This window comes from Phaenicophaeus curvirostris, chromosome 1 (assembly GCF_032191515.1).
Source record: "Phaenicophaeus curvirostris isolate KB17595 chromosome 1, BPBGC_Pcur_1.0, whole genome shotgun sequence".
Classification (NCBI taxonomy): domain Eukaryota; kingdom Metazoa; phylum Chordata; class Aves; order Cuculiformes; family Cuculidae; genus Phaenicophaeus; species Phaenicophaeus curvirostris.
Window position 1 is genome coordinate 19272083 of NC_091392.1, and position 18314 is coordinate 19290396.

Sequence of the window (18314 nt, forward strand, 5' to 3'; positions counted from 1 at the left end):
GCTTGCATGCATTGACAATTTGGCATGCCATGGCAGGGACGTTTACTTTTTCAGAAAGATAGTAGTACAATAACCATTGTGACTGCCTTCAGATTGCAACTGACTTTAACACTGATCTGATCAAAATCTGAAATTTCATTTAAACTTACATGTAGCCAATGATTAAGTGTGAGAGAAATAGCATCAATGGAAGGTACTTGGTACAGCTGTACAAGGATATACGTGTTATATAAAAGTATATAATAAGGAGGGATAATCTCTATTTACACCCAATTTGCATGTTCCAAGTTTTTTGAAAAAAAAATAGTTGTACATCTGTCAAGATGATTACTGCAGAGAATGAGCTTAGCAATTTGAGTAAAACAAAATGCATTTGTGGTAAAATAAGTAAACTTGTACTCTGCCATTTTTGAAAAGTATGGCAACATGCAGAAAACAAAATAATCACTTTCAGCCTTTTTATTTGTTTACATTTTGTCATACATGAAAATATAAAACCTTAACAGGAAGATTCTCTCAAAGCTGAAAATTATGTCATTCAACTATAGATATCTCCAGTGCAGAACTCTGCAGATTATTTAGTTTAGCAAACCCTTTTAAAGTCAGCAGAGAGAGATAAGCGCTCCTCTGGCAAACTTCATGGCTTTCCAAAGCCACTTAATGTAGAAGGAGAATCGTGCACTGACATTTTTAAGGCAAAGTAGCAAATATAGAGACAGAGTGAGAGAAGTATATTCTGGATCTGTCCTCTCTTAAGGAGAAACTCTTTTCAAAGAGCCCATGGAAATAGTTTTAAGAACAATGATTAGGGCAAATTCATAACAATCAAAACAGTAATTTCAACCGAATTCTTCTCTGTAGATCTCGGGTTTTTCTCCAAACTTCTGTGAACTTGTTCAATCCAAATCTCCTCTACAAGGAACTACTCCCAATCACCTTCTAATAATGAACCACCTGCAAAAGCAGGTTTACAAAATCCAAAGTTGATTGATTTAGTTTCATATCAGATTAACTATCCTATCTCCTCTGACTGATTACAAAGGGAGCCAATAGCAACAGAAAAGTTATTGCTCCACAGTCTTACAAAATCATTTAGAAGGTTATGACCAAATGAAGCTCAAAGCCTTGAATTATTCACTAAATAATTAAATGCCAGCTTCAGATTCCAGACGTGGAACAACCAGCCTGTACAACTACCTTAAATCCATCCAATATTCCCTGGAGAAAAATAGAAGTGCCCACATGAATACATAAGAGAGCCAGTGCCTTTGGCCTATGTTGAGTTTAGAGTTTGCATGAACTAACTGTACAATGTGTGAGCAGTAAAACTGACACTGCTGTGAATTCACACAGACACAGAAAAGCTATCTAGCACTCCCAGAAGCTTGTCACAGGCTGCCTGGTGCCCTGAAATCTGGTTAAATAGGAAAAGATATTCTTATTATGCCTTGTATAAGCATTGATTAAAAAAAAAATAGACAAAACAGTTGCTAGAACCTGAGAAATCCAGCTGCATGGTAATCTTGATTTGTGAACACAATGATCCTGATTTTGAACACGATGTTTAAAATGAAAATAGTACCAGAACGTTTGCAAGAAAAAGGATGCTTAAAATCCTTATGTTAAAAAAAATGCCTCCTTGGTCATCAAGAGGCAGACTTGGCAAAAATGTTAAGTCTATTCCATAGAATGCATTAACTTTGGTAGTAAAAGTCGTGTCTGACTCGAAGAACTTGAATATTCTTCCAGTATTAATGTAAACTGCAACACAGTGGACACAGTTTTCATGAATAGTGTTTTTTCTGTATTTCATGACTATTTCTGTCTCCTCAGAGCAATTAACAGTTACTCAGTAGAAAAAAAATGACAATGACTAAGGAATTCTGATAGCTTCTTTGTTCTTTTACACTCTCCAACAAAATGAATTTAAATCATCAGAACTTTTCTTTTCACAATTTCCATTAAACTGCAGCAATATTTCAATGTTATGAAGTATTATCAAATGTTACATTATTTGTGCTGACTCAGAAAATGATTAATTTAATTTTAGGTCAGGTCAGATTAATGTTAATCTCTGCACTTTACAGTAGTGTCATTTCTGGTGGGAATTTTATGTGAATCCATGTTTGAATGGGCTAGATTTTATCTAAAATATTCATTATGATTGTGTATAATGACTATTTTTCTATTATGATTACAATTACTATTAATATTAATACTACTATTATAATATTTTTATAAAAGAATATATAACATAACTGTTCACTGTTAGTTACATAGTAGAAAAAATTTAGCTACTTTTTCCCCAATGCAAGAACTAAATCCACTCATTTCTAATGCTTTTTCAATAAGTAGCATTTAAAAGACTCCTGGATTTAATAATGCTGGATTCTACTGTTATTTCAAGTGTGGCCTTGGGCAAATCACCTCTCCAAGCCTTTCAATCTCCACCCAGCAAAAGGAGCTAACAATAGTTATCTACCTCAGAGGTGGTATTAGGCTTAATTCATTACTGCTTATAAAAGAACTGATAAACATCTCATTTCCAGGATACATTATCCATTATCACTAACAGATTATCTCCCATTCAATATACTATATGAGTTCAAGCTCTTCATGACATTTTCATTTGACTGGAGCTAAACAACTGTGACTCTCAACTGTAAAATGTCAGGAAAGACTTTCCTTTTAATTTTTAGCCTGCAGGAAAAATATGAACTTTGAATGCAGATCTCTCAAGCAAACGTTGTTCCTAACAAATAATTCATGATTTTTTTCTGCATGCTGATACTTACAAACAAATAGCTCTTACATCCTCAGTTTTATGAAGTTCAGCATTATTCATACTATGAACCATATCAAACAGAGTAAAGGAAATATATATTGTTGTGTCTACAAGTACAGACTGGCTTGTTGACAGGAAGAGATAAGGGTACAACAAAAGTATATTGAAGTGAAACTGTAGCACACAAATTAATCTCCTGTCTACCAAAATACAAAAATATAAAATCAGTGGTTAGCAATTGTCAGCAACACTACCCTGCATCATTTCAGTGAGGTCTTGTGTACTTTTGAGTCTCAATGCTATACCATGACACCAAAATGAAAAAGTGTGACTCACCCACCCCATAGGGAACTACAGGGGCATAACACCCACATACACAGGACTCATAATAGAAAGGAATGCAGAGAAGCACTGTAGAAATAGGGATCCTAATGGAGCTAGATGTTAAAACAGGTAAAAAAAATATTTTAAAAGAGATAGAGCATGCTTTACAGACTGAATTTAAGCCTTTAAGAGGAATACTGTGATGACAATCAGGAGCCAAGAGTTAGGGGAAATTAACAGAGGATCGTTAAGTCTAACCAACTCACAAACTTGCACACAACTGATCTGAATTATATGGCTTCTGACTATGGCTCCTAGCTAGTGGATCCTGTAGTGCCAGCACATCACAGCAGCTCTGAGGAAGCTCTGAGCTGAGCCAGAGGTCAGCAAAACTGCAAGATCAGTAAGACTGACCTTTTTTCTTTGAGAAGCAAAACCGCCCAGCATCCACTGAGCTCAAAACTTTGTAGGATCTGTGATCCAATAACCTGTGTCAGTATGGATAAATTCATCTTGTCCCAGAAGCAGACAGTAAAACAAATGTTTCCGTCTTGCCACAAGTAGATACAATAATTTGAGAGTCAGCTTTCTCTATCATGCTTACAGATCCTCAGAGGGTACAGTGGCTGACAGTGAGCTCCTGAATACATAACAAATGAAAATGTCTATCTCAGAATTAAAATATAAAGGTTCAGTCATTGGGTTTAGGCAGAAGTAGTTTTCCTCCTTCAAAAAGCTAGGGAATCAAGAGATAAAGAGATTTGCTACTTTATGAGCCTACAAGAACGCATCTAGGCATGGTCAGAACACTTTAATATCCCTGCACCCACTCTAGTGATTAAATTCCAGGCATATTCATGCAGATTGCCTCCAGTCAACAAGAAAATCACAGGATTATAAAATCAGCAGATTCTAGACATACTGAGCATGTGGTCTGTCTTATAGATATCGTTTCACCGGTGTACAGTCACATACTTAGACTGTGTTGTTCAGTTCATGCTCATTGAAAGTCCTTTGGGATTTTGCTAACTGAACAAGCTCCATTCTTACATGATTTTTCCATTTGTTGTATCTGTTCTCCTCTTCTTGATCTATCTCTAGAAATCATGGTAGGACTTTCTGCACTTGAATAATTCAGTCTGAGACCTCATGATATTCTGGATAGTAGGGATTAATTGCAACATGTGTTTCAGCTGACTGAAACACCATATGGGTTAATCCAGGCTTAGACATGTCAGGTAACATTTAAATCACAATGACCTCTTGTGAAAAGGACAGCAACTAGGAGTAATTGCTATAAGATGCAGGCAGTCCCTTGTTCAGTTCTTTTTCCCCTAAACTCTGTTACATGCAAAATCTTATTATCAGAAAGTGGGAACATGTCATATATAGATTCAAGTAAAAAGCCTGTAGCCTTCCACTAGGAACAGCAAAATTGTTACCATCATCATTAGAAATCAGTGTCTATGAAATGTATATATGTGGTCCCACTTTTCTCAGAGTTCAGGTTATAAGATTCAGTGTTGTAGCATGTACTCATTCCAAAGAGGAATTAGGTGACCTTGTCATAACCCTGGGAAGAAATTATCAAGAAGTAACAGTTTTCTTATTTTCCTTTTTATCCAGTACAAGGCTGATAGATGTTTTCTCCCTCAGCTGGACTTGTCAGCATGTCAAGAGGAAAATATGCCCATATATATCTCAAATTTTCCACTCTGTAAATTTTGCTTTGGAATAATTACTGTCCAGAGAACCTAGACAGAAGTGTAAATCATGTTCATTGTGTGTGTTATGTTGTCTGCATGGTCAAATTAGCTATTCGTCCACACTGTATGTAAGATATTTCTCTCCCAGACTGACTCCTGTGAAACAAAATCTGGATGATATTCTGGGAATACAAGTTGTTCCAGACACTGTTTACACTAAGCAGTATGGATAAAATCACACCAGGATTTGTTCGCACTGTTCTCTGCAGTTCATCAGTATTCTCCTTCTGACATGATTGGTGAGAAGCTCAACATGAGCTGGTAATGTACACTAGCAGCCCAGAAGGCCAACCCTGTCCTGGGCAGCAGGGCAGCAGGCTGAGGCAGGTGATTCTGCCCCTCTGTTCCCCTCTTGTGAGACCCCACCTGGAGTACTGTGTCCAGATCTGGAATCCCTAACAGAAGAAGAATATGGAACTGTTGGAATGGGTTCAGAGGAGGGCTACAAAGATGACCAGAGGGCTGGAGCACCTCTGCTATGTGGTCAGGCTGAAAGAGTTGGGGTTGTTCAGACTGGAGAAGAAAAGACTCCAGGGACACTTTATAGCAGCCTTCCAGTACCTGAAGGAGGCCAGACCTGAAAGGACTTTTTATAAAGACATATAATGATAGGATGGAGCGGGGATGGCTACATATTGAAAAGAAATTCATCATGAGGAAGGTGGTGAGACACTGGAACAGGTTGCCCTGGGAAGTTGTGGCTGCCCCCTCCCAGGAAGTGTTCAAGGACAGGTTGGATGTGGCCTTGAGCAGCCTAGTCTAGTAGGAGCTGTCCCTGCCCACAGCAGGGATGTTGGAACTAGATAATCTTTAAGATCCTTTTCAGCCCAAACCATTCTATGATTATGTCACATAACAGGGTATGCAACAAATACTGTACATTAATCCAGTCAGTTACAACATAGACTTCTCATTTTTGCAGATACTTGAAGCTAACAATTCTACAAAAATTCATTAATTATATCATTTGACCCACCACGTTCAAATTGTGTTGTGTGGATGTAGTCCACCATGTCCAAAGGGGCAAATTGATTTGCAGGATATGACATGGGACGAGGAATTACTTTTTGAAATGGATGACATCAGCACTAGAGACAAGTCCTTTTTAAGACCTGTCTAGTTTTAGTGTTTTTCAACACAGACATGATCTGATATATACCGAATATGAAATTCAGAGTCTAAAGTAATCTCATGAAGAAGCTGCAGTGTCAGGACAGATGAGGTACCTGGTTATGCTTAGCAGCAAGTCTGTCATGGCAATTCTGGACTCCAGAGACTGGTTCAGATCAGTTATCATCCATACTTCAAGTAGGCATGTATATTTATCTACAGCTGCTACCTCCTGCTGTGAGATTTAATTTTCATCATTAAGTAGACTAACTAGCAGATGGGCCAATCATCCAAAATATTATAATACCACCAACAATTAGAAAAGGGACAAAGTTGCTTTTACGTTGTTCTGTATTTTTTTTTTATTCTGTTTGGTTTTGCTCTGCCATATCTGCTCTCAGAGTCAAGCAAAGAGTACAACAATGGAGAATTATATCTGGCCTTGTTTATTTATATCTGAAAAGATGCAGGTAACGTTGGGAACATATAAGTTTAAATTTTTCAGCAAGGAAGCCTGAATTCCTCAAAACACTGTTTCTCATAATTGGATTCCTGTCAAGATAGCCAAAAAAATTCCTCTTTGAAAGAATAAATAACCTAGAACCACATTCTAGGTGGTTCTATATATATCTTACATAAATGTCTATATATCACCATATATCCTAGAACTTAACATTTCACAAAAACAGCCTTTTTAAATTTTTTTCCTGAGTAAGAACTCTGATTTCTTTTCCCACAACATTCTCCGCTTCATTAAAAATATTTCCACAATGTTCCAACTAATTTCTGATTAAACCAGTAGCAGAAACAGAATATTTTATTATTTTCTTTCCTGGCATCTGATGACTATGCAGACATAAGGTATTTTACCTTATTTTGAAATGGCATTATTCATGAGTATGCACTTCTGCTTCCCATCTAAGTATTCAAAACTTATACCATTTTATTTTTGTTTTCAAATGTTTTCTGTATTACAGTTTGTTTTAGGGGCATTTTTCATAGCAGCAGGGCAAGATTAGCATTGACATTTGTCATGAGCTATTGAAGAGGCAGCAGAAATGTAGTGTTAATGTTGATAGCAGTTTTCGATTTCCATCACACCAGCCTCAGAGCTCCTGCTGACATTATAACACCAACTCAAATATTAACATAAAATATTGAAAATACCATATGGATGCTGTTTGTGAATACTTGCTGAGAATGCTGAAGAGATGTTTTGCTCACAATAAATATTTATAACATTGTACGAAATGGCACGGACATTAACCGTAAAAAAGAACTTTCATCAGAGCATTGAAGTTGTGGCAAAGCCCTCCATTTAGTGAAAGCACATTAAAATGCAGCAATAGTTTTCACTTAAATGGCCTGATTCTCTACTGCTGTGAACTTTGTACAGTAATTCATGCAATGCCAGTAAGGCTACAATATTACAACAGGGAGATTTAGAAAGACATAACCATCACACGACACAGGGCAAAAGAGAGCCAAAAGGAAAAATTTCGCGAGAATGGTTTTGTGCTAAAGATGTTAGAACAAGACCTGCACTAGATGTCTCTTACTCATTTCTGAATATGGACAAGTCTCTTAAGCTTAAATCCTGGTCTCACTGAAGCTGAAAGGGAATCATCTTATATTTCAAGGAGGTAAATGGGTCTTTAGAAGAACAACTCATTTTACAAATATAGACACCATAGAGGTCAGCAAGCAACATTTTTTTAACATAGTTCTATAAAAGAGGCAGTTTGATGAGGACCTATTCTCACTTCAGAGATGAGAGTATGTTATCATCTGTTTGAACTTATAGACCTCCTTTTTGCAATGGGAAAACCAAACAAAATCCTGACAACTAACTTCATCACAATATTCTTGTAAATGTAAAATTCAAGGTCAGCATGGCAATGAGGCAGTACACAGGCGGTGAAAACCACAGCAGTACCTGTCAGTTGACAGTAGAAAATTTATTTTTTCCACTTTAATGCACACAGATTTGTGTGTACAGTGATGTAAGCCTGCACTGCAAAGGTTACAGGATTACCCTAGCCAAGCTTCAAAACCTCATTGCTACTTATCATAGATGGACGATTGATACCAACATACCTTTTATATCTGGGAAACTGAGATAAAGGAAAATAGAAAAGATCTGGCCAATGCAAGGTATCCAGACTCTAAACACTCCTGAATTACAGAAAGACCTGTTTTAATATGCCAGATCTCTTTACCAAGCTTGAAAGCCAGACCCATGAACTAAGGTTTTTATCTGTTTATTTAGCTATTTTAAAAAATACTTTGCAGTTAAGAAGCAGAAAATGGGCTGCTGCTTCCTTCTGTTCTGTGAATGGTAGTTATGCTCAAGCTGATGTTTCGTGCAATAAGACCTGGGAATATCATACATTAAACCCGTCATGCTTTTCTCTCCACAGAGCAGAAAATTAACCCATTGGTGCCGGTGCTCGTACTCTGCTGCTGGGGATGATATTCTGCACCCTCAATTGCGAGAATAGTGAACAACTAACTGTCTATTCCACTGTTTGTATATTTTAGCTATTCTGACTGCTTATTGAAATGTTTTTAAGTAACATTTTGAACTATCATCTTGCAGTTGGTATATATATATATATATTGCTGGGATCCCTTCAATGCATATAACTCCTTTTGAATCCTCTTATATGAATATATATGTGAAAAACCCATAGTTGATTTATGGATGATTTTTTCCCTCATCAATACAGCTTATTGAGTCCTATGATGGTGTGAGTTCAGGATGGTCCCTGCTTCTTCATGAGCCTGCATAAACTGATCAGTCTTGCATGGACTTACACAGCAGGCTCTTGTCTTCTTTGACACCTGCTAGCTAGGAGTTGCACTAGAGAGCAGCTTCTTCAGAAATCTGTGTTCCTACTAAAGCAGGTTTCAAATTCATGGGAACAGTAACTTCTGGAGGAAGCTGAAGAAAGTATCCACAAACTGTCACTCACCATGCAAGAGTGCAGTCTAACAAACACCAGAACTTCTCTTTCACCGTAAAAATTTCCTGACAGCTCCCTCCCAAGCAGGCAGACCCCATCATTTTATTAGCATAAAAATTGCTGGAAAGAACCTATTTACCCAATTTAAATACAACATAATTTATTTTATTATTTCTTCATGCCTTAGTTTACTCTAGAAGGCTGAAATATCTCAAAAACATTTGTTTATTTATGTTTAAGTTAAAAGAGCTGTGTTGCCCATTAGTGAAGGTATGGAGATGTAGATCTATCAAATGAGATATAGATGTAACACCCATTAATGATAATGTGAGTTCTGTGCATAAAAGCATGGAATAAAAACTTCTGCTTGCTTTTGGAAGTCATTTTTTTCTGTACTAAGTGAGAAACCTCTAAAACAATAAGTATATCTAAGACTGGCTCTCTCATTACAAAATAGTCAAACCAGTATAAATATGATTTTATTTTTAAAAGTGCATTTGAGCTGACAACCAGTGATCTGTGGCTCAGTGATAAGGTCTGGTAAATGAAGTTTATAATGGAAATGCTAACAGAATCCTTACCCTCACAGCACTATCGTTATCTATTGCATTGCACTTTAAACACACATATCACCTGATAAATACATAGCATGTTAAATCTGATAAAACTTTTACTAAATCAAATAGACAAGGAGTTGAACATGATAAACAAGCTCCTGTATCTGATCCATCAGTTTCAGAAACAGATAAGTAAACAACTGAACATGATACAGTACATCACTGTCAGGTGATTAAGGTCACCCCTTGAGAATTGCCATCCTCAGAGTAAAACTTGTTGCTGAGAAAACTCACTAAGAAGTCTTGTTTCTCTATTTTTACTTGAGTTCACAAGCCTTAAACTTCATGAATTGACTAATGTAGCTACAAAGAACTTTCCTACATTGTCAGTATTCAAAAGACTCTGTGGTTACTTACCTACTCCAACCTCTTTACCTCTGTCGATATGGTCACTTCCTTTATGCAGAGTAGTTTACTCACTTTAGCATATATGTAAATATTTTTTCAAGGATGACCAAGAAGGTAAAAATATTTAGACTAGGAATGTGTTTCTCCGAAAGAGAGATATTTACAAAACAAAGTGAAAATTATTTCATTAAATTTATGACAGTAGGACCCATACAAAGATTTTTCCTACTGGAAGGAGCTATTTTAGAAGGTCAGTCTTCTAGAAGTGTGAGAAACTGCAGTGAGAAATGAGCAGAGATAACAGCAGGCTACTGAAGAGTAAGCATTGTTAACCATGGTCTGGAAAGGTAAGAGGATTAGTTTCTGCAAGTGAGTACAATGTGCTTATTATGTGTCGTGTGAGACTGAACTGCTGCATATGAGAATTAATATTTTATGGGAATATTCTAAACCTGTTCAGCATGTAGTTGATATTCATGTATTCCTCAACTCTCAATTTTTTCTAACTGCTTATCTCAAGTTCACTTGAATGAGCCACTGCTTTTAGCTGGTAGCAGGATCGAATGTGGATGTTTTACTCAGCTGCTGCACATATCAGTTCTGCACAGTGGATTGTATTTAAAGTATTAATACCCATATACTAGCCATGCTCTTTTATATGCATTGCAGTCACGGTCTTCCCCGCTCACCAGTGTCCAGAGATGGAAAATTGTCATTTTTGACACATACCAATCAGACCCCAGGATGTCCAAAATCTTGCCTATGAACCTGGTCAGCCAGTGGTTATCACAGCAAGGCGCAAAAATCCCCAGCATGGATCATTATAGATTAAGCTAATCACAGTGAAATACTGGCTAAAATTTTTGAATGTTTCCTAATGCCCTGATATATATTTTCATAAATTTAATTTTGTCATTAACTAAGCTAATAAGAGACCTGCATCTATTGGCGCCAGATAAACTGTCACTGCAACCTCAGCAAGGAGTCAAAAAGTAAGAAAAAAAAATATTATTCTTTTCTTAATGGATCTTTTTCTGTATGAAAGTATGCCTTAAATATCAGGGTGTCCTCAGGAACAGTGTTGCCTGTCTTTCAGACACTGATTAATACTTCCTTTTTCATTTACAGTTCTCAAGGTCAGTTTTCTTTGGAAATTTTTCAGATTTGGTTACTAATTCTCTGTTACTTCTAATATGTAGTGTATTTTTCAATGCAGTTTCATGGTATTAAAATAATCCCAAAGAAAGATTGTTTTTGTATATATACTGTGTTGATTCATTTTATAAAAGTGTATAGAAAATAAAAAGGGTATTAATTACTCAAAAATTACTCTGGGATTTCTCTTTTTATTTTGCAACATTTTATTAATAGATAATACCATGTTGTGGTATCTTTGAGAACTTCCATTCAGTCCTTCTCCGTATATAATTTAATTTGATGGATAACCTTTCAAACAGATATTCATCCTGAGAGCTTGGCAATATCTGACAAGCTCAGAATCCACTCTTCAAAATTTTCTTCTGCAGTCTTATAATAATTTATGCTACTCATCTTATTTAGCCATAAAGCTTTGTTGGTGTGAAAGATCATCAATAAATCAGATCTCTCAATGGCAGTAAAAAGAACAGGAAAAAAACTAGAAAATCATCTTCAGTTTCCTGCAACTTATTTTGGGGGATATTTTCATTTCAAATATGTACACATAGACACACTTTCTTATATGTATTTAAAATAAAATTCTGTATGCAAAGACTCTTGACTATTATGAATTTAAACTCTCCAGGAATATATTTGCTTTCTCAGCTTCTGTGATTGATAGTTTTTTCCAAATTCCATTTTTTGAGAAGGATCTTAAAGCCTTATGGTTTTTTGGTTTGTTTTTTTTTCAGAAAAAAAGAAGGCAGGAAGGCAGGAAGGCAGGAAGGAAGGAAGGAAGGAAGGAAGGAAGGAAGGAAGGAAGGAAGGAAGGAAGAAGGGTGGGAGGGGAGAAGGGAGGGGAGAAGGGAAGGAAGGAGAAAAGGAGGGAAGGGAAGGAATTGCATTCTACTTTGAATCTAACTGCAAACTTTCAGTAATTTGTTTGGAAAGAACACTTGCAGTTCTAAATACAGCTGCCTCTTTTCTCATGACTGATGGCATTATCATGTTCAGTATCCAATGTGATATCAAACTGAATTCTTCTTTCATATCTTCTGTTTTAGGGGGTGTAACATACTTATTAAAAATAGGTTTCGTGTATCCTATATGTGTGATTTCTCCCAATTGTTTTGGGGTGTTTTTTGTTTGTTTTTTTTAATGGTGGTAGGGTCTTGTCATTGCATCTTATCTTCCCAGAAGTTACAGAGAAAATAAATTTTCAGCAGAAAAGGAACAAAACCCCACATTACTTCTATGCGGATGTTTGTGTCTCTGCTTTATACGGGTTTGTCCTCCCTATCAGGGGCTACCCAATGTGCAGATAAAAGAGCAGTGTTGTGCATCTGAACACGTCTGGTCTTCCCATCAAATTTGCCACAATGGTTCTGAACAAGAGACATCACTTCACTCTCCAGAGGGAAAGGGGAGCATCACCAGTTCATTAGAAGAAGAAAAAGGCAGCTACTCATCACTTGTGAACTGATTTTCAAAGAAATTGTGTCTGTTGACAAGAAGGAATTGTTTGAGAGAAGCATGTCTCAAGGATGAATGCACAGGCCAAGCTGACAGCAAATCTGAAACTAAACCAAACTTGTGTGTTAGTTAGCAAGCCAGGCAGTAGTTTTTATTTGTCTGCTATCAGCTGTGCTATAGAAACAACAGGGAATCACAAAGAACTGGGAAAATAAATAAAAAGGAGGATGTGGAGTGGAATAACAGGAAGCATAATCACTTCATAATTAGAAAACAAGAATTTGTTGTGTATTTTCCATATTTTAAATCCTAGAAGAAAATGAAAAAGAAACAAACCAAAAATCATGAAGAACCATTTAAAAAGAAAAAAATAAAGTCTTCTAATGTACTTAAGGCAAGATTTTGACATTTTACTTTTTAAAAGACAAATTTATTGTATAGAATCACGTAATAGGAACACAGAATAGTTTGGGCTGGAAGGGAATCTCTAAAAGCCATCTTGTTTAAGGCCCCCTGCAATAAGCAGGGACATCTTCAACTAGATCAGGTTGCTCAGAGTGCAGTGTACACAAGTCCATTGCTGATGGAGTGACAGATTGCTGCACTGCACTCATAAGAGAGAATGAGTAATATGATTATTGATATAAAACAGAGATATAACAAAGTTTGATAGTAAATGTGTGAGTGGTTGTAAAGACCAACTTCTTTTTGTTGTGTCAACATTCTCTCAGTGCAGAACTACATGCACCTGAAGGGCTTTTCTGTGACTCCTGGTTAACAATGAGAAAAGGAGGTGTAGATGCAGGCACTGCTCTCTTCCTCTTCACCTGTCAATGGGCTGACTGCCCTGGGCACCTGCTACAAAGGAGGGGGAGAAGGTGCAGCAGCAGGCAATGCACCCTGCCACGTGACTGCACATGCATACATAAAGGGTCAAGATAGAGGTTATTCTGGCCAGGGTCTGTTGAACAGCCAGTGACCTTTGAGCCCCCAGCCTCAATTCCAGAACCTTCCCAAAGGAGCTTCTGCACATGCCTTGATTAAAGAACTTTCACAGCAAAACCACCCCTCACATGCTAAAGGGGGCATAGACTTGTTGTTTAAATAGAGCCTGCCAAGAATGCACAGGGCACATGCCCAGCACCCCATGGAACCAGCCTGAGGAAGGACTGACCTACTGGCCTGAAGAAGAACTACTTCCTGCAGGAAGAGTGGCTGCTGGATGGACCACATTTTCCAGAAGAACTGCTGAGCCCCACAGGAGTGGTGACTATTTTTCTTTTTTCCCCTGCTACTTCTTTCTCACTCTTATCTTCTTTTTCCTTGGCGCTATGAAGTATTGTATTGCATCCAAGTTGTGTTGTAGTTTGTTTACCAAGCTTGGCTGTGTTCAAGATATCAGATTGGGATCTGAACAGATTGGGATCTGGTTTTGCAGCTTTGAGAAGCTGCAACTCAGAATGCACCTGAATAACTGGTTTATGATTTTGGCTGTGTCCAAAATAACTACTGCATTTGAATTCACCCTGGGAGATTTGTCAGTCTCCAATTTGCCATGCAGTTATCAAAAGACCCTCCCTCTTAGACTGTGAAGGTCAGGGTGGCCCATAACACTACTGGTGATGGGAGTGGGCCATAACAGTGGCTTAACAAGGTACAGTGTTTGATTATTTGCTGCATAGAGGATAGGATCAGATAAAACTGTCAGGGAGAACCTCCCATTGAGTTACAAGATTTAGAGAGGATCCCCTTGCTTTGTAAATCCATTCTCAGAGAACAGCCTTGATGCAGCTGGATCCAAAGTTAGCCCCAGACATGAGTCAATGATTTATGCACAATTAGTATTTTATATCTCTTAGCCAAGATTACAAAATTTCAATGCAATTATTCCCAATTCACTTACTGAGCATCTGACATGATAAGGATTCTCTCACCCTCAAGGAATAACTGGAGAGGTGTTCCTGCTCAAGGGGAGATCGTGGTGTGCAGACCACTGTCATTTTAGGATTGCTCAAAGGGCTTTTATTTTTGCTCACAATTTAAGGAGTAAGATGATTGACTCAGTCATATTTGCATATTGACTGCTGATGCCAGTTTCTTCCAAATTTGGTTTATGTCATACACCAATGAGCACTGTGGCCAGATGGACACATTACCATAGATAAGCCCTTGGGTATTTTCTTGTTATCTGTCTCCTCTGAATCCACCTTGAGCTGGATGCAGTCGTCAGACCAGACACATCCATCATGACCACCACTGGTGCTTATCCCTTGATCAAAGTTACAGGAAAAGATCAGCCTGAGGTGGAGGAAACACACCATCGTGATGCTATATTTTAGCACATGAAAATTTGTTGTGAAATCTCTCATGTGAACACTATTTGAAAATGTTAGATTCCTGGCTTGGTCAGTTCATTTTAAATGCATGATGCCTTTATGTTCATATATAATTTGTATATGAACAAATGAATAAATAAAGGCAAATTCATAAAATATCCATTCATAGGTGCATATATGCACACATTTATGAATATATATATACCAGTGGTGCCATACTGAGTGCTAGAAATTGTTGCATATTGGAATAATGAAGCTATTCCTGTGTGAGACTTTTTCATCTCCACTATACATCTGTCAGTAAATATTCTAATACAAGGCACATTTAATTTAGACTTATTGAGAACACCTGATTGGTATAGGAATCAAAAAGAACAGAAGCCAAGGAAATACACTCACTCAGGCACACACACACGCAAAATCATGCTTATGTCAGACCTAGGTACCTGGTTGGCCACTACATAAGATTCTCAGACACTCCTTCAAGACTTCCAGTGGTATTGGCTCTCTGATGGGATTTTCAGGATGGACAAGCCGCATCTCCTCAGAGGCAGTTGCTTTTGCACTCCAGTCAGGCTCACCAGCACATTTTGGGGTTGAAAGTTGCTTGTCTTCACGTCTCTCTCTCTCTACTCTTTGGTGAGTCAGCCCATCCTTGATCATGTTTCACTCATCCTTCCTCAGTAACAAACAAGGAGCTGCAAAATTTGCCTCTGCCTGTATAGCAACAGAACAATTACATTGCACATCTCATAAAGGGTGCATAAAGCAACAAACAATGGTGGATGCCAGAATATTAGTATGTCTGAAAAATATGAAGAAAGTAGAGAGAGATATGTGCAAAAGTATAACACTGAGAAAGATAGCAAAAGGAAAAAAACACCAAGATCACAAAGCCCTAGTGTTTGAAGGACAGGTTTTCTAACCTCTGAAGTTCTACAAAGAATAAGGAAGTACAGTAGATAAACAAACATGAGAATGATAGATTGTCTCAAGTAGTCAATAAATAGAGGTATTTAAAGATTTAGTTAGTAGAAACCCTAGGCTTGAAGAAAATAAATAATTCGCATCCAATTGCAAATTAAATCTAGTACCAAGGGAACAATAGATACAGAAGTAAGTCTGGAAAGCTTCATGTATCTCTCAAAAAGGGAACATAAAAAATGATGGCAACAAAAATGACAAAACTATTTGAGAACTACAAGTATAGATTTTATGAACAAGGAAATCAAGATCCTGAGTATTTGTCCCCAAAATGCAAATAATACCTCAATGCTGGTGTTAGCAGGCCATATTTGAAGAGACTTCTGGCTTACTTACTTTGAGTATACTTCGCTTTTTGCAGTATCCCATTAGAAAAGTTCCAAAGCATGTTGTGTAACAGCATTAGAAATTGGCTCATGACAATGAAAATGTTCAAATGTAGCTAAGAAAAAAGCAAGATGCTGTGGCAAAAGTTTGTCTTTAGTATATCATTCAAAAAAATGAGCATATGATAAGACTGTGAAGTTATGGCTGAGAAATTAATTTAGAGATTACAAACAACCCTGGCAAATTTACAATTCCTTGCCTGTAATTGGAAAGTAAAAGGTGTTAAGTTTCATTTGTTCATGTTAATCTTCTTTTAACACTTTAAAGAAGAAAAATATTTACCACCATGGAAATTTTTTTGGTTGCACAATTTTTGCTTTCAAACAAAACCAAAATTAGAACTTCTCACAAAGCAAACACCCCAAAATGAAGGGGTTTCTTTAAAACGGGATTGGTCTAAGACTTTAACATAGATTTTTTTTTTTCTAAGATGGAATTAGTCTATGATTTTTATGCCAAATTTTAGAACAGAACAGGGTTTTGTAGCTGAGCTATAACACCTTGAAAAACTATGTAATAGAAATTATCAGAGACCTGTGTTTAATACCATCTATGACTATACCAATAATAAACGTATCTTGGTACTATGAAATAAAATTATTACAGCAATTTGGGTCTATTACTGTGCTTTGAGCTCAAAGGATTTCTTGCTGGTGAATATACTGGGCTTGTATGCCTATTTACTCATAATACAAAAATTAAATATGAGAGCTGTGAAAGCAAAATTAATTGATTGTGAGTATAAATATTTAACAAATAGGAAAGATTTTAATACTAAAAATACATGACGGAGAGGTATAATGAATTGCTGGAACAACAGACACTACTGTGGCAGGTGATTTGGGTTTTTTTAGTATCGCAAACATTGATTTACCATGAAAGTAGAGGCTGCTTTTATGGCTTAAACAAGTCTTATGGAAATGCAGCTGATTTAAAACACAAAAAACTTCTAATGACTAGATTATTAAATATTTATAGAAAAAAAAAAGTTAGAGAATGAAACCTTTACAATCATTTCACATTTTACCCTTGACCAGAATTACATCTTGTGGCCTTTTAATTCTGTAAGACAAAAAGGCAACTTTACTAGAATTCTTTTTCAATAAAGTCTTATCGAACCAGTACTCATTTTGTATTTGAGTTACAAAATTGCTTATAATTCTCAAAGAGAGCTCTGTGTTTAGCAAGTCTTGCAAGACCCCAAACAAAAACACCAAGCCAAAAAACCAAACAAAAATACCCAAACCACATGATGCTGGAACCCTGTAAATACCCTTATTTGCAATTAAAAACTCACGTGGTTGCTACAAGGACCTTCTCCTCATCACAAAAGCAGGTAATGATCAAAAGCATTTGTTTATTGAGAGAAAAGAGGATCTTGAAACAACACTCTTCACAGGACAGCATACTCCAGGTCTTCTAGTTCTATGGGCACACTCAAGCTTCACCTTTTTACATCTTATAGGAATATCGGTGCTTCTCTATTTTTTTGCGGGGGGAGGGGAGCATGGTTTCATAAGAAATAACTCATCTTCAGTAAACGTTCTGCTTCTGCTATTTGGAAAATAGACATTATTCTCAATCAGGAAGGGAGCCATGACAGAAAAAAACAATCTTTCCTGAGAGCTCATATTGCAAGAGACTTATCAACATGTACAGCTGAGCAGCAAAAAAGGCAGAACCAGCCCCTTCGGTTTTACAAACAGATGTAGAAATAATCCTTCATTTTTGGAAGTGAAGTAGGTAAATGGGCCACAATTATTTATGAACATTTTCAAAACTTTCCATGTCTGCTGTGACTTTGCATACTCTTTTTCTCTTGGGGTGTCCATAAGAATCTTAAATGTGTCCAACAGATACAACTGGTCTCATTGGAATAACAACACGGTGCTAAACAGACAAGTTCTGATTTTTTTGAATATTTCCTTTCTGGATAGAAAATTCTTGTATAATTTTTCTGCATTTTCTCAGTTTAATATGCTAAGATTCTTGAATTGAGTCTCTTTTTTAAAATACTAGTTATTCTTATTGACAAAGGAACAATTTTTAAATTGTATATTCAGGAATGAATTCAGTAATAT